Below are 21,843 nucleotides of genomic sequence, written 5' to 3'. Positions count from 1 at the left end.
TTCCATGAGCCTTTTCTGCATCCTGGTGAGTAACCCAAAAGAGTGAGCCTTCTATGATAGAAGCTGTTGGAAAAAATTTACTAGCTGGCAGCCTAGTGCTTTGGAGTATAGGCATCCTCCCAAGAGCTTGGTTTCCAGCAGGGTAAGGGGAACAGAGGAGACCGGATGGGGTAGTTTTTCCTGTGATTGACTAGTGTTAATTTTCTTGTGCCTTGCCCCGAAGCTTCTGTAGCTGTGCTGCCTGAAGCTGGTGGTAGAGTGGATCATGAGTGTCATCTGAGAAGGCATTTACTTGTGTATAGTAATAAACTAGTGCATTGTCAGTATTTCCTCTGAAGGATATATTTGGGAGTCTTGTAAAAAAGTGTAAACAGAAAGTACCACTCTGTGGGGAACACTTAGCTTCTACAGAAATGAAAATGAGCAAAACTAAATGCAGTGTATTACATCCAGCAGACCACTATCCCTGTATCCAGTGATATAGATAAAGGGCTTGCTGTTGATATAAGGCACCACATTGTCCTGTGCTGATTTAGGGTCCCATCTCCTCCAAATGGAGAAGGTGGTCTGTAGTGAACATTAGCAAAATAGCTGCCATTCCCTGTGTGGGACAGCTAAGACCACGCTTACAAGCTCTGTTCCAAATAATGAAACAGTCTTCACTGTTTTTTTGGTGATTATTTCCTTTGCCTGGGAAGAGTGTTGTTTGAAAATCTACAGCTTATAAATATGTAGGGAGGCCTTGGTGCTCTGGCAGTATTATACTGATCTGAAAAACGTATGGCCAAGCTGTTCCAATATGTTTCCTCTTGGATCCTGAATATGAGGAATATCTATATGCTACAAAATCTTAAGAATCCTAACGCATCAGTAGAGGTAGGATGGTATATCAGATGTAGCTTTGTTAGTGAAAAATGGAGGATAATTGACCCAGCAATGTTGATGTAAAGAATGCACCCCTTCAGTGTAATGTTTTGGTAGGTCAAGGGGATGGCAGAGAGTCTGGAAAAGGTCACAGCATGGACGTAAAGCATGAGTGTGACCATTAGCTATTGAGTCCAGCAAGGAAGGTATCCTATTTTGTTAATACTGCATATATTGTACTTTTCATTTCTTAACAAAAACCCAGATGTACCAATTTTAATGTGTTGCACTTTTGCTTAGTAACATAGCATCTTTCTGGGAAAACCTATACATAATAGTATTGTTTTAGTGGGCACAAATCTTTGCTTGGGCTACAAGCACATGTTTTGGATGCAACACGTTTAAGGCACTGCGCGTGGAATTTTATATCACAATTGTCCTCTTTGCTTTTGTGGGTAAATTTTTTAGTACTAAAATACCGAGCTATTAACACTGTGCTTCATTGTTAGACTTACTGACCTTTGCCTCTAGTTGGAAAGGGGGCAGGAAATCTTTGTTTCCTAAAAACTGCCTGAAGTCACAGAAGAAAGCAGTATCCCTTCTGCTGGCAACATACAAAGTGACCTCTTGGTGCAAACAGAAATAACTGCAGCCACATGAAAGCTGTACAGAGGCTTGGCTGTGGGAAGTTGGTGATGATGGGAAGTGAATAAACAACAGGGAACTGGGTGTTAATGTTGGTTGTGTCATATATGTAAACTCATAGATTGCAATAGTTCTGCTTATCAGAATTCGCAACCCATCTCCTCCCAGAGCAAGTGTGAGCCCCTGGAGCAGATGTGTATGCACTGCTTCAAAGGCAAGATGCACTTGTGAGCAAAAGAAAGGTCATCTTACAGGGAAGAGAAATCAAAGTTGTTGCCTCTTCCCTGACTCTTGGACTGTGTAAGAAAACAAAAAGCAATCCAGAATGGTGAAGATGAAACATCTCAGCTTCTCTTGCCAGTTGGAGAATTGTTAATAATGTTTATAGTCTTGGAACAAAAGACAAGAAAACAAGTTACTTAAGAAGGGAATCCATCACTGACAAAAATAGAGCTTTCAGCTAGTTTTTTGTCTGAGCCTGTGTTTCTTCAGCCAATCAATCCTGTTACTGAATAAAACTCTGGAAATAAACTTAACAAGATTAATGTCTGTAACTATTTGTAAAACCTATGTGTTATACCATCTCCTTAAATGAGATTATGTTGTGTTTATAATATTTACTCATATTTTGTCCCCAGTCTGGTCTAAAATTGAATAGTTTTCATTAATTTTTCTTGCTTGTTTAATTTCATGCTTAAACCAATAAGTTGCAAATCAGCATGACTGCCCACTTATTGTTACACTCGGAATAATTGCACTGAGTCACTGTGCGTGGACTTGGATTGCCATAGGGTGTTAATACTTGATACTTAAGCAAGCGTGTTTATCTGAAAGCTGGCTCATCAGTCTGTGGAATGCAATGTTTACTACATGAAGTTCAGCCTAGAATGATTGCAGTTAAGAGGTGTAGTCTGTCATCATTAATAATGCCTAGAATTAGTGTCGATATTTTCAGAGGTGTTTAGGAAATTATCTGCTAAATGTAGGAAAATAAACGCATGGAAAATAAGTGTTAGGCTTTGAGAAAAAGGGGTTTGTGTGCGTTTACTGTGATCTTACTAAAAGATTCTTTTTCTTGCATGTGTTTTTGTTTTTTTTTTGTTCCTGTAGGTGTCTGGTTTTTGTCTATGCTCTATCTTGAATGTCTTGTTTACCCAGAGGAGAATTTGGGATTATGCAATCTAATAATCAATTCCCTTCATAAATGGAAAGATGTGGTTTTTCATGTCCAAGTTTATTTCCAAGGCTTAGTCCAACTGTTTAGTTCCAAACACTGATGTAGAGTTTTTTTCCCTAGTGAAATTTTCCTCTGTGGCAGAATAAAATCCAGGGAAACCGATATTTGAAATGCCGTTTCACCTTCGTTTATTTTGCTAATGTGTTTGCAGATAATTCAGACGCTGAGAAATATCGTGGCAGCATCACCTGCTGGAGTGTGTTTTACAAAAGAAAAACAAATAAGGGGGGTTATGGCTGTTAGCCTACTTGCACCTTCTGCTGAGGGGCTGTTCCCCAGTACTGAAGGAAGCAAGTGATGCTTTGCCAAACCTTGACAGGCAGGTGAGAGCAGAGAACCTTTCCCTGAGCAGTTTCCCAACACCAGCAGGTCAGGAGCTGCTCAGCTGCTCTGTGGGGTGCGGGCTGGGTAAGGCCTGCAGAGCTACTCTTCCTTGACCTGGGTGGATTACATATTTCACATAGAACTTTGTCAGAACCAATACTTGGGTTTTAGCAGGAAAGCACAATTTTTTTAAACTGCAGTGGTTCCACAGTTCTTGCTTTTGGGATTTCTATCCAACTGTCAGCAGCAGGCTGGATATCATTTTTCATGGGGGAAGCATCTGTTCAGTTCCTCAGACTGAGATAAAGCAAACTTTGGATTCGAAATCAGACGAGTGTGTCAGTCAGAATAACCGTACTGTGGAGCTACAGATGAGGAGTCAGACAGCAGCTCATTCTTTGCAAAAACAGAGGAAATATTTATATGATGTACCCCTTTCACATCAGTAGTATTTATTGCCATTGAGCACAGTTGCTCCTGACCAAGGTGGTTTTGTTAGTTGGTTTCCTGTTACTGGAGTTACTTGGAATAGCCAAAGGAATCACTGATATTCAGAGGACACTTCTGTCAGCTTACTATTTTGTGTTTCGGGTGATATTTTTATGTCTGTGTATGATATTTATAAATAACATTTCTTTACATTTTTAAGCATGCATATTACAATAAGAACATAGGGGGAAAAGGACTGGAGACATCATAGTTAAAACTGTTCTTTCATTTATATACTACTATTTGATCTCCTGTTGATCTTTTGCTATCTAGAATGTTTTAGTAAATAATATTGATTTTATAGAGAATGTGTAGGAATATATATGTGTACAAGAGAGGCTTACTTTTTTTTATCTGTATTATACTTTTTTTTAGATTTTAAGTACTTTGCACTATTCTTAACAGCAACAATACATGGAGCATACTGAGATGTTATACACATCATTTGTTCTTGGGAAGCAGTATAACATAAGTGGGTGTCAACTGCATATCACTGTGGTTTTTAGCCAATTTATGATAGTTTTGTTCTGATGCAAAGCTTAAGTATGCTGGAATGAAGATTGCTGCCCACTTTAAACGTTGTTGTTGTTAGCAGATAGCATTTATTTCAGTTACTTCAGAATCTTATTATGAAGTGGTTTTAAGAGGTTTTCATCTTTTTAAAGCAACTTTTCCATCTCGATAATATCTACCACCGTTAGTACTGGAGATCATTCCCCTGTAACATGTAATGCGTGTGTGGAATTCCACAGCGTTAATTGGTTCCATTGAGGTCTCCACTGAGACCTCCAAGAAGAGTAAGGTCATCCCCTTTAAGTGTCCAAGCAGGGTCCAGCTGACTGAACAGCAGCGTTCTCTCAAAGCCCTTGTTGATCACAAAATCCTCATTGATCCTCTGGATGGAGTCCAGGAAGCCCATCACTTCGAGGAATACGTGTCAGACCATATGACATTACATAATAACCACGCCTGTGAGAAACCCAGAGAATAGGCAATCCGTAGAATGTCCAAGGGTGATGCTGGCAGTAGGCTGACGAGTTTCTGTGCTGGAGAGGATTGCTGCTGGCTACCTCATGGTTTCTCCAGCTTTCATTTGTCCTTCTTCCTATCTTGTGTAGCAGTTAGTCTGGGAGAATGGGAAATGTGGCTTGTGTAGTCCACACAAAGGTTTCTGAAGGAGCCTCACAAGGCTGCATGGATTGTTCCTGTTGCCTCCAGTCAATTCTTGGGCTGAAATTAGCTTGAAGATTAGAGGAGAGGATACAGCCACAAACGTGCACGCACAGGCTTACAGAACAATGAGCATACCCAGAGAAATTGCCGAGAGTAAATTTTTTGTGTGTCACGTAAACAAACAGATCATAAACATTCAGTGCCTGCTTGTTAGGTTTGTTTGTTAGGTTACCCTGTGTTGCCTAAGAGCTTAAGTTAAAACGCTTACCAGGGGTGTGCTTGATCTTCAGGGATCTACTGAAAGAAACAGGCTGAACCTCTTCACCCCTTCTTCTGTTTCTATATGTGTAAAATGGAGGCTACCTGCCTTCCCCGGAGCTTAGAGGGGATTAGTTACTCCTTACAGCCGGCTTTGGATAGGAGAAGCACTAAGCAGGGTGATGTGACGTATGACTGCTCTGATGGAGATGGGAAGGGAAAAGGCACAAAGGTGCTCCTGGAGAGGGAGGAGCATCACCCGGTGAGGACAGGGTCAGGAGAGTCCCTGCATGGGTTCACGGGGGTGAAGGGAAGGCCACTGATGGCCACAGGGATACCAGAGCTGCATGGGGCTGGCTGACCCTGCTGGGACTCATGCAGCCTGCTCTTTAAAGCAAGCACAGTGAGACAGGCAGAGGCAAAATACCCACAGTGTTTCAGTGCTTACGAGCACAAACGTGTTGGCTTTAATCAGCTTATGCAAAATGAACTGTACCTGGGACCTGCACGTGCTGGGCTTGCTGGGTGAGCTCATGTTCTGGCGTGGGTGTGTGTACAGGTCCCTGCATCCTCCCTGTGTTGAGGGATGCTGCCTGTGGACTCCATCACCCTGCCCCGGGCCTCCCTCCAAAAGCCTATGAGGAAGGGAAAGCCTCACCACTTATCATGATCCAGCACAGATTTGGTGTTTGCCTGGAAAACCACGCCCAGGTTCTGCTCGAGTAAGTCAAAACTTGGTTCATAAGAAATTAACCTTATGTAGCAGAACTGGTGGCATAAATGCTCACCTGCCCCTTCCCACTCAGCTGAGCATTGTTTTTGTTCCTTGTGAGCTCTGTGCCACTTCCATTAGTCCTTGTTGCCTCTGTGTTCATAGAATTATGGAATCAGTTGGCTTGGAAAAGACCTCTGACTGAATATCACCATGTCAACTAGACCAAGGCACTAAGTGCCACGTCCAGTCTTTCCTTAAACACCTCCAGGGATGGTGACTCCACCATCTCCCTGGTCAGCCCATTCTAGTATCTAATCACTCTTTCTGTGAAGAATTTCTTCCTAATGGCCAACCTAAACCTCCCCTGGTGCAGCTTGAGACTATGTCCTTGTCCTGTTGCTAGTTTCCTGGGAGAAGAGGCCAACGCCAGCCTGGCTACAACCTCCTTTCAAGTAGTTGTAGAGAGTGATAGGGCGACTCCTGAGCCTCCTCTTTTCCAGACTAAACAACTCCAGCTCCCTCAACTGCTCCTCATTGGACATGCACTCCAGACCCTTCACCAGCCTTGTTGCCCATCTCTGGACGTGCTCCAGCACCTCAATGTCTTTTCTGAAATGAGGGGCTCAGAACTCAACACAGTGCTGAAGGTGTGACCTCACCAGTGCCAAGTACAGGGGAACTCTGTGTTGAGGGCGTGCAGCCCCACGCTGCTTGACCTCCCCATCAATAGCTTCCCTGTCATCTGGGGAAGCTTTTACCTGGCTGCCCTGACCATTTTTCCTTCCTGCCCATTCTCCTCTGCATCCTTCGGGATTTAACTCCATGTAGTTGGGCTGGATAATGCCCGACAGATAAAGCAGTGTCTGAAACTGGGATGCAGTGAGCTCCCACACTGTGCAGACTGGCGGGATACCCAAAAGGGGCATCCAGAGCTCTCCAAATCTGTTGGTTAAAAATCAACTGGTTTCTCACATTAACTCAGTTTTCTGGTGTTTTTGGTTGTTTTTTTTTTTCTGTTTCTCATCCTTCCCAAGAAGAATAAAGGCTGTAGTAATAAAAGATAATTTTATAAGTCAGGGAGAACACACTTTTTCCTTGTACAAATTAATGGTCTGTAATAACTACAGTGTAGGAATTGATTTTCTGCAGGTAACAACTTTGTGGGCTTGATACAATAAAGTAATAGAGCTGTGCATTTTGTCTGTGAACCCTGCAGTATTTCAAGGCTGTGATAGAAACAACCTTTATCATGCAAGAATAACAATCATATTCCAACATTTTTAGGTTTCAGTGTGTGAACATCAAACATAACAAAACAAATATATCTGAAATTCATTAGCCATTTTCATCTGTATTTGCCAGGCACAATGCTCTAGGTGTAGTGGTACTTCAAAGCCCATAAAAATTCGGTTTAAAAAAAATTTAAATAATTTCATCCTCTTGAAATATTAGCATAGGAGAAAAACAAAGGAAAAGCCTCTCTTGGCACCTGCATCTGCAATGGGTGGATGATTTCTTTGTCATTCTTGAAGTTCTACCTGAACTTGAAGTTGTAGTGAGAAGTAGGACATGAAGGGCAGACAGTGTTGGTTCCTGATACAGAGGATGAGCACTGTGATTCTGGACAAGCAAGTGATGCCCAAAGAGCACTTACTGTGTCCCCCTCTGCATTAGCTGAAAGAAAGGGTAGAGCACTTAGGGAACTTCTGGTTTGCCTGGCTACAGATGTCTGGTACTCACTGAAGTAAAAGCTGGTTTCTAGAGCCTACATAAAATCCATCCATGTGTCTGAGTTTTTCCTCTGTGCCTTTGAAGAAGTAAACTTGCTGATCTGGAGTTAGGTCTGAACTCTGGCCTGCAGGGAGCCTGGGAGGATGGTGCTGATCTGTGGAGGGAGGGAAGCTGGACCGTCATATCCTGTTTTGAGGAAGCCAACGGGGAGGGTGACTTCAGAAGATGTTAGGAGAGAGACTGGTGTTGGTACCTACTTGGGACAGACCTAGAGGATGAAGTTGGTTCCACAAGGCAGCGGGAGTGGGCATGGATTGGGCGCTGTGATTCTGCTGGTTGCACATGTTGTGGATTTCCCAGTTTTACCCATAGGTGTTTCTTCAGGGGAACAGTACTTACCAAAGCTGTAAGTACCCATCAGGCTGGCAGCAAGCATATGTTGTTGACGCCTGAGCCCAGCTGCAGGGCTTTGTGTAGCTGTTACCATGTCTTCTGGTGGTGAGGGTGATGCACCAGCACTTGAGTCCCATGCCTCCTTGCTTGCACTACCAACACTGCTGTTCTGCAGCCAGCTCTTCTCAGTGTGGCATTACAGGTCTCCTCTGTTTTGATGGCCACATTTTAAATACTTGTTGCTTATTATGCAAAGTATATGCTTTTCATCACCAGATCTTTTTGTGTGAATGCTGTGTTGAGTCTTCAGTATGTATTTAATATTTCTTGAATGTTACATGTTAATGGCTTCCAATTTTCTATTGCTTCATCTCTTGGCCACTTCAACTGAAATTATTGTTATAACTGCCCTTTTGTGAAATGTATTGCGCTTGTTCTTATTTTTCTTTTCAGTTTTATTCAAATGCTTGGCAGCTTAAGTAAACCTTCTTGCCTTATTTATTTTGTTTAGAACAACAGATTCCCATTGAATCAAATATGGGAGTTTATTTAGTTAATAGGGAGACTGTATGGCACTACTGAGTGTAAAATACACTCTGTTGTAGCTTACAGCATTAAACTGGTACAGTTTTTGCAATTTCAAGTTTCTGTGTTGATTCTTATATAATATATATATAAGGTTCTCAAAAAAATTTTTTACTGCTCTTCATGCAGAATTTCATCACAGCAGATGATGTCTGCTATTCCCCTAAATCTTAACCTCTGTATAGGGAAAAGGATATAGAATTGTCTTTGTGCATATTGAATGAAAAGGTGCTCCTTCAAAAGGCTGATAGTAAAACTGGACCTTGGTGAGAAAAATGTCCCTGACTCTGAAGTTTATGTGGCTCTTCCTTCAGTGGAGCAGGGGGAGCTGCTGGAGTCCTTCTGAAACACTGCCAAGTGTCCTCATGTCCCAAAGAAAACTCCTACGGGACATGGGGCACAGAGAACGGTGCAAAATTTAGAAGTTGCAAGGCACTGTGAGAAAGGAATGACAGGCACAAAAAGCTGCATAGATGGTGATGAGTTTTATCTCAGCTCTCTTACAAAAGCTTGAAGCCCACCAGGATCTATTGGTTGCACAATGACGGCTCTTCTGAGCATGTTCTCTCCCTCTGGCTTTTGAAGGATGGGAAACTTCTGCCTAGCATGTGTGGGAGCCAGACCAAGTGAAACAAAGGGTGACAGGCAGGGGCCATGCTGCAATGTTGGGGTGTTTTGTTTAATAAGATAACTGTCCTAGGACTGAAAGGTACTGATGCCTCCCCACAGTCTCAGACCACTTCTTTTCTGGCTGACTGGCTGTTCAAATCCAGGTCCTGCTGTTTACCTCGTACAGAAAGTATTTGGCGTAAAGGGAATGGCATAAAGACTTGGGTGAGGAAATGCAAGATCTCCTAAAGATAGCACAGAATTGTTTCTTAATGAGGTTGTGGTAGGTATGTCATAATAGACCTTCAGAAAAGTATTAAAAGTATTTGCCTTGGTGTCTTAACACCCTCTCCTGAGTAGGGAGTGGTCTCCTGCCTGGTCTTAGCCGGAACCTTGGACTCCACTGCGGTGAGCAGCCCCTCTGCATTCTGCACCTCATTGCTTCCACCCTTGAGATTTTTGTATTTAAAAGCAAGGCGGGATTTGGCAGTGTCTTTTGTAAATGAGTGTTTTGAAAGGAAACCAGTGGGCTTCGCTGGATGCCCATGAGTTGGTCCAGGTGCTTGTTTCTAATGCAGACAGTAGCTCATTCATGAGCATAACCCAAAGAGGATGTAGTTGGTTGTATCTTTTTGTTTTTTAACTGAAAAAAAGTATTTTTGTAAGTGATTTAAAAATGACATTAAGTTAAAAAAAAAATCAAACACGTGCCATGCTAAAACATGAAATACTTCTACAGTTTCACAGCGTATCTGTGGGGTTTTTTCCTCTGTATTATTATTCCCCACAAAAGCAAATGAATTGAAGACATCAAGCGAATGACTGATCGTAGACTTTAAGGTGCTGAATTATTCCTCAGATTTATGCTGCTTTGGGGTGCCTGTTGTTTGCATGCTGACTGTGAAAGAGTTTGATTAGCTCAATAGTTGCGAAGCAAAGACGTGCAGGACCAAAAGCATAGGTTACTGTTGAGATGTTATAATCCAGAAATGAAAAATAAATATGCTAAAAATGCCTTCCATTTCCATTCCTTCATAAAATAAATGAAAACAGTGTTAAACAAGTATCCAGTTATTTTTCAGAAATTTCTAGAAAGCATAGAATGCAAGGATATGAGTGCAACAGTGCTACCAGCCCACTGTGAGACCACATGGAAGTGTTTCATTAAATGAAGAGACCAGTTTCTTTTCAGATCATAGGATATTATTTGAAACCAATTTAAACTTGTTTTTAAAGTCAATTATTTTCAACTAGTAACTTCTAAACGCCGTCTATTTCTGCTCTGTCTGCTCTGCATGCACTGAGGCTGGGAGAAGGTGAGAGGGGCAGCTGAAGCTGCAGGCATGTGCCCTGTGCCGCTGTGGCTTGTATGCACCAGATGGTCCCACCCTGCAGTTCACTTGCTACTTATTCCCTTCAGTTTCCTAAGTCTTACTAATTTTTTCTTCTATAAATCATCAGTTCCCTTTCCTAGCAATTAATCATTTTGCTTATTTTTGGTTCTATATTTAATCCTTCCCATTCATCAACGCTCTCGTGTGTTAATCTTCCAATATTGGAAGAGACACATGCATTTCTGTGCCAGTTAAGATCCCTGTCCGTATACCCCAATTTCCTCTCTTTGTTTTGGTGACCAGGAACAAGATGCTCCAGAGGAAGGAGCAGTACTCCTGCCCCACCTCGAAGGGCAAATACAACATCCTGACAGCCTGTGGTATCTTCACCCTTTAGTTATTGGGTCAAGACTGGAGAGACATGAGATCAAGACTGGAGAGACATGAGATGTTTGTGTTCTTTTGCAAAGTCTTGCTGAAATGGGAAAGTTGTGTCCATTCTCCTTTTGAATCCAGAAGGACTCTTGGCCTCCCTGGTATAAAGAGAAGTGAATTACTGTTTGGGTAAATTGCATGTTGTATAGAGTATTTTTTTTACACATGCTGTGTTTTTATTTGAGTTAAATTTATTCCCTTTTTATGTTACAAGAAGCACAATCTCCTATTTATTTTCTAGAACGTGTCATTTAAGCAGACCAAATGGAGCATGTTATCCAGAACCAGAGCACACTTTCTTCCCTCTCAGCAACATTGGGACAAGGGTTTTGATGCCTCTCCTTTCTTTTTGTCACCCAGTGATGGAGTGCCCCTGTTCAGAGCCCAGGCATGGGCTGGCTGGGCAGTGGTCCTGTGCTGTCCTACCACCACAGGAGGGCAATGCAAGCCATCCCTGGTGGCATCACAAACTATCGCTTAAATTGGAGAGGTGTTTGTCAACTGACTTAAAAACCACTGTTGCGTGGATGCATTTCTCGTTCTTTTGTTTTTGTTTTTGTTTTGACAAAACATGGTAGAGGTGTCTATCAGCTGAGTGGCCTTCTTGAATGTAGTGGTAGGACAAGAGGTAATGGCTTTAAACTGAGAGAGGATAGGTTTAGGTTAGATATTAGGAAGAAATTCTTCACTGTGAGGATAGTGAGGCACTGGAACAGGTTGCCCAGAGAAGCTGTGGATGCCCCATCAAGGCCAGGTTGGATGGGGCTCTGAGAAACCTGGCCTAGTGGAAAGTGTCTTGGGACTAGATGATCCTGAAGGTCCCTTCCCACTCAAACCATTCTGTGATCTATGAATGATAGCTCTTTTGTTCCAAGGTGCACCTGCAGGGCATATGTAGACTGCTTTAGTTCACTTGTGTATATGAATTCTACAGAAAACTTTATAAAAGTCACATCATATGTCTTAAGTGATTCTCCTAACCAGCCTCTGACTTAAAAACACTTCATGAGAAGGATGAGGAGACATGCTGAGGTGTTGACACCTGCAGCATCAGTTGGAAAGAAAGACCTGGAGCTCCCATGTCCAGCAGAGTAGGACTCTCCATGGAATAAACCTGGCCTGGAGAGCCTACGAGAGGGTGTGTCGAGGGGATTTATAGTTCTGTGGTTTATGGCTCTGTGTTTGAATTCATGCATTCAGTGCCTTATTTTTGGCGACATGTGCTGCCAGCATCTCTTATCATTCCATGACTTATTCAGACATGTGAATAACTTCCCACTTCTCGACTGCAGGTTGATAGTGGTGCCCTTTGTGGACTTACATGAACTCCTTTATAGTACATAGTGTTGCTCTGCCTTTAGCATGTGTACATAACTGCTCAGATAAAATAAATTCACTGCATCTCGCTGCAGCTGTCAGTTAAAGGAAGTTGTGCATTTTTCCCTTGAGTGTTGGGATAGTTTTTCTCCAGCCTTTCTTTCTTTGAAAGCCCTAGTAGCATGCTACTTTTTAGATCTTTCTCTTTCTTTAGGGAGGAAAAATCACTTTCTGCTTTTCTTGTGTTTAGAATTACGCAAAGCAGTTGCCAAACATAAACTTGCAACTGTAAATGCCATAGAAATGTACTCTGCAATGATTCCACCGTTAACCACACCAAAGAAAACAAAAATGCAAGGTTATTCAAATTGATGTCACATGCAGGAAGTGACATTTAAATTCTTACTCATTTAAAATAAAGCCATCTTACCATTTTCCTCTTTTAAAGCGTTGAAGATTTTCCATTAGTTAAAGGGTTGTCATGCAGGCCTTCAAGAGTATATATTTCCATTATTTTTTTAGAGACTTGAGTTGTTGGGCTTTTTTAAGATGATAGTATACATGTGAGTGTGAGAACTGTGTACATTTAATTGGCTGTTCGAGAACCTGTGCTACAGGACTGACCTCAGAAGGCGTTAGGAAATAGCAGTCCCACTGCTTATCTTTACACTTCATAAAAAGTATTGTTTAATTCTTGGAAGAAGAGGGTGTTTCGGTCTTGCTCAGTTTTTGTATTTGTTCTAGTTTGCTTTGCTTTTGTTGGTGTTTTTCTTTGTCCACTTCAATGCTGGAACATAGTATTGAAACAACTGTGTGGTTTATGGCTTTTAGTTCCAAGTTTTTCATTTTTTCATCATGTGGAAGCCTTGTGTTGAGCTTCCTGTAAGCAGATTTTCTTGAATCCAAACAAAAAGTGAAGGCTGTGACATGCAGCCAGTTTTGGCTGTGAAATCATCAGGGTCAAAGTCACTTGCACAAATCCAGTCCCAGCAGCAATGGGCTCAGGCTTGCCCAAGTGATCTTCCCCACTGCTTTGGCTGAGCTCGTGTCCCAAAAACAAGCAATGTTCAGGACTCCTCTGGATGGTATGGAGAGCTGTCAGTCCCCTCCACCATTCGAGTTGTCTGAACAAGCTTGTTCTCCTTCCTTTTTGAAGAAGTGTTGCTGGAGTATCTGTCCTTCCTCTTTGTTGGAATTTCTGATCTTTTTGCCTGCTGGTTGTGCTGTGGCTTCAGTGCAACTGTCGATGCTCATCTGAAGCCCAAAAGGACAATGCATTTGTTTCATTTCTCAGGCATCTGCCAGAAATATTTGATATCGTTGAAGCGTCAAGATGCTGTCTCAGTCACTTCTATACTTCAGCATTTCTCCATTGCTAAGCTTGAAAACAAAACCACCAAATTTGAAGTATGAATTTTCTTTCAAATAAAATATAACATTTAATGTACTTTTGGCTGGTAAAATTACCACAGGTGCTAACTGATAAAATTTTTATAGTTATTGTTGAATCTTGTTTATTAAAATATGTGTGTGTTCCTGTTATCTACCACTTATCTCGAAGACTGAGGAAAAATAAGTATCTCCTGTATATTACTCTGTCAACCAGAATTGTCTCCTATTGGAAGATGTTAAAATACAGTTTATCGAGGAAAAAAATAAATTAAAAGATACTCTGTTAAAAAAGGAAAAAAGCTAAAATCCTGTTAAATAATTAAGATGTTTTGGGCTTTATCAGGATTGACAGTGTTCTTACCATAATATACATATGCAAAAACTGTAGGAAGTTTAATATTTTATAGCAAGGATAATGCCAAACCCTAAATCTACTGGCTTGTTTCTATGGTAACAAATATTGAAATATGTCTAGCCAACACTGTAGGTTCCCCCTATTTAATTTCTGTCTGTGGGTTTTAGGAATTCATTAGGACTGTAGAATCCTTTTAAAATTGGTACATTCTGTTGTAACATTCCCTAAGATTAATGTTGAACATAACTTTAAATTTTAACATAAACATTTCTTTGAAAGAGATGTCTTAGCAAGTGAGGGATTAGGGTTTTATTTCTAAGATTGTATGTTCATTGATCTGGTAGATATGTTCTTCTTTGGCAAGTTGAATTTTTTTTTCCTGTGCATGACTATACTTAAAAAATGGAGTTTCAGTCTATGGATTCTAAAGAGAATATTCAAAGCTGCTTAACTGGAACAGTCTGACTGGAAGACAACAACAACAACATGAAGTCAACACCTGCAGGATTAAGTTCAGTGGTCAGAACTTCTTGACCAGAACTACTTCTTAGGGATCCTGTCCTACTCTTACCATTAAAATGATGACTTACTGTGAGCTCAAGCTTCATTTCAATTAGTTGTGCTTAACTTTTTGTTTATCACAGAGTATTTTCTAAGTATCTGATTTAAACCATTTTGTGTCTGACATCTTCTGGTTGTTTTTCTTTTGAGGGCAGCCCGGCAGTGTTGGGAAGTAATCTGAAGTGTTGGCTGTGAGATTCCATTTCCCCAGTGGTGACTCAAACCACAAGCACTAGTCCCAGCAGTAAGAGGAAAATTTTGAAACTTTGAAGTGAAACGTCAGTTGATGCAATATTTTGCATCTGGTTGACTAGCCAGTGTTAGATGCAGCTGGAAGCACAAAGACTTCCTCCCTCTGCCTGCGGGGACTCTGGTTTCTGCTGGCATGTAGTAAAGATAATGAGGCAGCAGAAAGAAAATTTCAGAAACTGAGATTTGCACTTAACAGCTGTGTTTCAGGAGCCCGTGGTTATGGACTAAATGCGTGTTTTCTCATAGGGCTAATAGCATCCAACCTTTTTTCCTCAAAGATACTTATAGCTGGGGACTTGGAAATCAAACCCAGCAACCTTAACTGATGCCTTGTAGGATGAGGAGGTGCAGCTGGAACCGGTGACTGAACTACTCAATAAAAGTGGAAGGTGGTGTTCAGAAAAAGTGCAGTTCATTCATTCATGTCCTTTTGGAGCAATAAGGAAGAAAGTGGGCTATTTATTGGGCAAAGGATTATCTCCACAGTCCTGTGTGAGATTGAGTGATTTCAGTGTGGGCCCAAGGCAGTGCTTTCCTCCTAGTGCTGAAGAAGCTGACAGTTCTACTTACTCCTCAGGCAGAGCCAGGCTGAAAGAAGAGGCCATTGTATATGCACAAGGGAATGTGAAAAGAAAACAACAGACATAAATGCTGTTCAACTAGATTGTGAGAAAAATATCCTGTCACCTCACAAGTCCTAGGTAAATCTCCAAAACCTTCTTTTATGATTGTAAACATTGTGTAGAAAAAGAACTGAGGCAATGTTCAGTGAAGAAGTTGCTTTGGGTTGGATATGGGAGGCTTGAGAGACATCCCTGTTAAATAAGCATACCTGTTTGATCATTCAGGGTGCACTCTGGCAGGCACAGTCCCACCAACAGAGACTTTAACTGTTGAGGTTGAAGCTCTTTCACAGCAGGCATCTCCAGTGACCTGACCAGTGCCTTGCTTGACTCCCTATACACACCACACTCACACAGTCGAGCAAGGTTTCTTTGCCGGCTCTGCTCCAGGTTTCTCATAGCACAGTCCCAGACATCTGAATCCTGAAAGCAGTTTAATCATGGTACAGTAAAACAGAAACGGCTTGTAGAGACCCCAACAAAGGAAACTCTGGGCTTTTATACACTTCCAGTCTATGCACAAGATAATCTAAGGTCTTCCTGCTTGTTCATTGGCTCCTGCTGTGTCTCCAAGTGTCTGTTCGCCTGAATGGTGCCACTGGTCCCTGTGCCTTTTGTTGTGCAAGGGGTCGCTGGCAGTTTGTGGCCTCTTGCCTGGGCTCCTGCCACATAGGGCACAACCTGCAACTTGCACGCTGAGCTGCCTGCACTACATGTATTCCTCAACAATCCTGGCCCTCACCTTGCTTCACCTGTGTATATATTTGTCTGACCCTGGCCTGAGATACTTCTTTTTCTGTCATGTCTTGTGGTGTTTTTCGAACCATCATGGGCTGTAGAAATAGGACCTGCAGAGTCACCAACAAAGAAATTATAAGTCTCTCTCTGTCATCAGTGAATCATATCGCCATACTGTCTGAAAGCTCTTGAGAGTGTGTGAAAGCTCTTGAGAGTGTGTGTTCTTGTGGTACCCAAAGTCCCTGGGACTTCTCGTGCTGGGAAGCATTGCGGCTGCTGTAGCAGTTTTGCCTTCACACACCCTCATGCCATACAGTCAAGAACAGTCATGTCCACTCTCAGCAGTATTTTGAACTCTCCAGGCTTTATCCCAAGTCCATGGAAAGATTTTTGATCTCTGCAATGAGCTTTACCCAAGGGGCCGATTTAAATGATAGGTGCATATTCCTGTTACTCTGAAATGGTGCTTTTCTGCAGGGCTGCTTTTTTTTTTTTCTTATTTTCTTTAATGATGAAGTTTCCCTTTTATTGAAAAAGAAAACAACCTCCAGTCTCGTAACTGTGAGGTGAAACTTGTCTTTTCAGGACAGAGGTGTGAAGTATCTGTATGTATTTGTAGAGTCCTGAGTTGAATTTGTAGAGTGCAGCGAGGGTTGTGACTGAGGTGAAAGCCTTTTTTATTTATTTTTTTAAAATCCAAACACAAATTCTGAACAAAACTTTCTGAAGGAAACTGACTCAAGACTTGCTCAAAACAAGTGAAAAAATTTTGCTCTTTCATTTCTTGGGTTGAATGTGAAACTTGGTGAAACCGTGGATGTGCTCCAGCCCAAACCTGAAGTTTTAGACCTTCCCTAAACCAGGGAAGGTTTAGTTTGTATATTAGAAAAAGGTTCTTCATCCAGTAGGTTGGTTGGGCACTAGAACAGGCTCCCCAGGAAAGTGGTCACAGCACCAAGCCTGGCAGAGTTCAAGAAGCATTTGGACAATACTCTCGAGCACATGGTGTGACTCTTGGGGGTGGTCTTGTGCTGGGCCAGCAGCTGGACTTGATGATCCTTGTGGGTCCCCTCCAATTTGGCATATTCTGTGATTCTGTATGTTTAACAAAATGAGCTCTGTTTTGAGGCTTTCTCACATCATAGTGATGGACTTGTCAAATTTATTTTCAGGAAAAGACAGCAGGATTGAGAACAGGAATATACATGTGCATGAAGGCTGTGAATACTCCCATCCCATTAGGCTTGTAATATTTCACAGGCATAACAAGCCTGCTTACTGTAGCACGGGCAGTTGGTAGCTGTCGGGAAGCTTTCATGATGGACAAACATGTCCACACCAGTTTTTCCACCTTACTTTAAAACATCTGGTATATATCAGGGTCCTACACTCTATTTTTGACTCTCAGAGCTGTGAAATGAAAAAACAACTTGTATTCTTCTGTGACCAGCTTTCACAAAATCATATGGTCTCTGTGCAATCAGACACATCAAAATATGCTTTGACTCGCTCCTACAGTTTGAAAAATACTTACTATCAAGTTTAGTTGAACTGTGTAGTAAAATCCTGCAAAGAATAAGCATGAATTGAGGGGAGCACACATGAGGTAAAATGCCAGTGGTTGTATGGACTGCTCAGCACAAGGCAGAGGCAGGGTTCAAGCCACAGTTGCAACTTTTGCGGCGTTCACACAGAACAGTGGTCAGTGTTCTTTTGCAGAGCTAATGCTGGTATTTCCCTTAACATAAGCAATCCTGTAGGAAGATGCATACCAGATGATTAAAAAATAATCGGCAGTGTGAGTACATGCAAAGAATACCTGCTTTGTTACAGGAGCATGTGTTTCCTGCAGGAGCTACAGCCCCTTGTGAGAGGAGAAACAAGTATTTGGAGAACTGTATCCCTTTTAAATGTGTCTGAGTGCTTAGTGCTTTCCTGATGGCGTGGGAAGGTGGATTTTTTCTGATAGGTTGCTTGGAGGCCTAAAGTTTGGAACAGAAGGTGGATAGTACAACTCAATAATGCCTTTTATGTGACATTCACAACCATGTTACCGAGAGTGAGTCTCCCTGCCCCATTTCCCAGCTGATTAAAAATTCAGTTTCTTATTTTTGAGTCCTCTGGAGGCAAAATTTTGAGAGGTCAGGGGTGGCTCTGTTGCACTTTTCTGTCCTCAATTCCCTAGACTTATGGTGAAGTGTTTTTTCTCTATAGTTAGTTCTGCTGTAGTGGTTAAAGACAGAAAATGTTTAGCTTAACCCTGAGGCAGCTCAAACCTTTTGCTGAATTAATTAAAAAATAGTTCTGTGCCCTCTGCAGCAGCAGAGCGGTGTTTGGGAGGGGAATGAAGGGAGGAGCGCTGTGCACTGGGAGCAGGAGGGCTGATCATGCCAGGATCCTTGCCATCTGTGGGAGATCTCAGCATGTAAGGGGGAGCATGTATTGGCTCCCAGGTCTGCCACACAACTCCCAGAGCTTGAATTTGCCTGCACTGGTCTGTTTGTAAGAGAGCCAGTCCAGCACCCCAGTGTTTTATTTTCTAAAGTTGTTTCAACAATCCCCCTTTTCCATCCTGGGGGGGAAAAAAAGCCCTTTGGAAGGGGGGCTAGGTAACAAGGTTCTACACTTATCCTCCATGTACACTGTGCAAGTTAAAAGGCTCATTCTGCCTTTCATCTTGTGTACTGTTTTCTGCAGATATTTCCTAACTTCTCCCATGACGTTTTTGCCTGGTTCTTCAGAAGACTGTATGGACTGAAAGAGACTATTGTTTCCGCAAGAGTGCAGGCATGTGCACATTGGCTAATCTGGTTGGTACAGGATTTCAGGAGTGGGTGAGGAACAGGATTGGGATGTGTGCGCCTACGAATTCCTGTGAACGGCATGCTCTCCTATTCTGTAAATAATATCACATTTCAGTTTCTAGGTTCACCATTCGTATTTCTCCAAAAGTTGAACTCCTATACCATGAGATGTAAACAAGGAAATGGCATACAGGAAGATTGCAAAAGCTTTGGTTAGCAGAGATACAAGGTTGATTCAGTTTTCAGTCCTGCGGCTGGATAAGTGTCAGCTACTTAATTACATGGAGACTCAGAACGTTTATTTTTCACAAACATCATAGGTTTAAAATTGATACTTCATTGTCTTTCTAGCTTTTTCCTTCCCCATGTTTGGGTTTTCAGTTTTGAAGTACAGGATAGGCAAACAAATACTTTTTAGCCTGTTTTTTGGGAGGAGGCAGACTTTGGCAATCAAGGTGCATTTGCCAGCTCTTGAGACACTGCACACTGAACCTTGCATTTGCAGCAAACTCTTTCTGCAAAGCAGTTTACATGCAATGCATCAGGCGATGTTGGTTGAGTTTTTTTTCCATTTGGATGGTATCACCGGGGAGCAAAGAAACCCCCAGTTGTTAGTTTTGTTTACACCCAGCATCTTGTCAAATGAAACCTTGCCACATATTTGTTTCCCCTTTTGGGAGCGTTACCTAAAAGATGATGGTGCTGGGATAACTCCAGCTTCCTGGTGGTGACCCAGATCTCTGCTGGCGATGAGATCTCTGTCTCCGCTGGGCAAGGAGCAAGAACAGCAGTTGTGTTTTTGATTGCTGATCTGCAGGCATGTTCACATACAGTATTTCCAGGATCGTCAGCAACCTTGCAGCACCTTGGCTATTGCTGCTGATGTGCCCTTGTCCGGCAGAGAAAGGCAGGATTTTTTTCCGCAGTCTGGTTTCATGTAGGTCTTGTAAGAGGGTGTGAGGCAACTCCAGGGTGTTTTTACATACTACTTTTGTATGTGTGAGACAGCATAAAAATCCTCTGAGGTTTTTTAGCAGCAACAACGTTGTATAACTGACAATTTCCTGTATGTCCACTTTAATACAGTTTCCTTGCTTGGTCAGGAATAGTTGCTGCTTGTGAATGACTCCTTGGAACTAGAGGGTGCAGGCTGGAAAGGCTGAGACTTGCTGGTAATTTAGGAATTTATGAGGATTTATACTGTGGTTGTTGATGGGATTTGGCTGACTGAGATGCTTTTTGACAGATGCATAGGAATTCCCAGGTGTTGATGAAAGCATTTGATAATAGCCAGTCAAAAAGGATAGGGAAGAGAGATTGGCAAGGGAAGTGAGGAGGACTCGGAGATTTGTCTGGGTTCTTTTCATCCATGGGCTGTCATATTTAGCAAAGGGCTTATAGCCTCACCCACAGTTTTCTGTGTTTATAGCACTGCTAGACCAAACTGCTGTGTTGGCTATCCTTGAGGGGTTTCTCCAATGCTTCTGTTGGGTCAGTCAGCTTTCTTACTTCCCAGCCACCTCACTGTTTGCCCAAGTGGTGTTTCTGAAACAGCATCTCCTTTTTAGCAGCTCATGGGCACAGTATAGGGTGCTGGAACCAGCATTTGAAGCCACCTTTTCCTGTCCAAGACTCCCTTTGTCTTAGAGTCCTTGCTGCTATAGCCAGGAATGTTTGAGGCATGTTTCTGCTGATGGTTTTCTGCTCTGCACTCCCGAGGATTGGATGTAGGACAGTTTGGAGGGTTCCTAGCAGTGGAACTCCCTGTTTACAGTCAGTGTATTCATTAGAGCCCTGAATTATTTACCTTAAACAATTCAAGTCCTGAATTATTTACCTTTAAGTACTGTCTTCCTGCATTCTGCATTTGGTTGACTGTAGACCTATGCTCTGTTATTTGCTGTTATATGCTATGAACGTCTAAGGTAGCGTAATATCTAAAGCAGTTTGAGCTATTTGCTGTTAATTTTATTTTCATACACAAACACATTGCAACATTATAGATGATCTTTAAGATCCCTTCCAACCCAAACAATCCTATGATTCTATAACTCAGTTCGAAGTGTGACTCAGATGTAAAATGGATTTGTGCAAACCTAATTTTAAGTGTTGTAAATGCATGGACAGTTGTCAAGTCTTCCTCTTTCTGCAAGTCCCCTGCCTAGTGCCAAGGGTACAGCTGTAGTGGCAAGCGTTGGGCAAACTCCCTATTCAGCATCTTGTTTTTTCCCTGCTGTCCCATGTTTGGCCCAAATTTTTATTTATGGCACACTATTCAAATTCTACTGAAGAAGTTTGTCATTTCCTTATGATCTTACTCTGTTTGCCAGTGTCAGGCTTGAGGGTTTGATGAATGATTTGGGAAGCGCCACCCCTTCTTTGCAGGAAGAGAGTTAAAACAAGAGGTTCTTACAGCCTTGCTGCTGACATGTCTCCATCCTATGTAGTATTTCATGTGCTGGAAATACAGTCCCCTTCTGTTGTGACTGTTCATTATTTTTAGTTGAGAGAAACCAGAGTTCAGGTTGGTTAGGAACTCGTTAATGGCCACTTGAGAGGTCCTGGGTTTAAATGACTGGCACAGTGCTGCATCAGAGCTCTGTGGCAGCTCTCCAAGGCACAACTCATCTGCCTGGGCGCTGAGAGAGTGGCAGGGAGTGTCAGGACGACTGCCATCCTTGCTGCCAACAGCTGTTAGAGCTGTCATGTGCTCTTACCCCGCAGTCCTGATGCACGGCTCAGGTACATCCCACATGCCAAGAGTGAAGGCAGCCACAGCAGGCAGCACTCACCTGCCACATTTTCCTCCATTTCAAGGGCTGAGTGCTTGAACTCATCAGTGTTCTCTCTTGCAGCTTACCTGTGGTACACCAGAGATTTTTGCAGGAAGCAAACCAATGGCAAACAGTGTCCACTGATGTCATAGAGACCTGAACATGGTTCATTGGCAGTGCTGCAGCTGCACAACCACCTTGCAGCCCTCTGTGCCTAACCAGGTTCTCACCCTCT

At 42.3% G+C, this 21,843-nt stretch overlaps 1 protein-coding gene across 5 annotated transcripts in view; it reads left to right on the top strand.

Annotated features, from left to right (window-relative positions):
* BACH2 (BTB domain and CNC homolog 2) overlaps positions 1-21,843 on the top strand; it is a 193,491-nt gene that overhangs the window by 20,857 nt on the left and 150,791 nt on the right. The gene's annotated exons all lie outside the window — the stretch shown is intronic.

The sequence above is a fragment of the Manacus candei genome, unplaced genomic scaffold (genome assembly GCF_025592945.1).
Source record: "Manacus candei isolate 608988 ecotype Guabito, Panama unplaced genomic scaffold, ASM2559294v1 h1tg000011l, whole genome shotgun sequence".
NCBI classification, from domain to species: Eukaryota; Metazoa; Chordata; class Aves; order Passeriformes; family Pipridae; genus Manacus; species Manacus candei.
The sequence above is the reverse complement of the archived record's forward strand: the minus strand, read 5'-3'. Positions and strand labels throughout refer to the sequence as shown.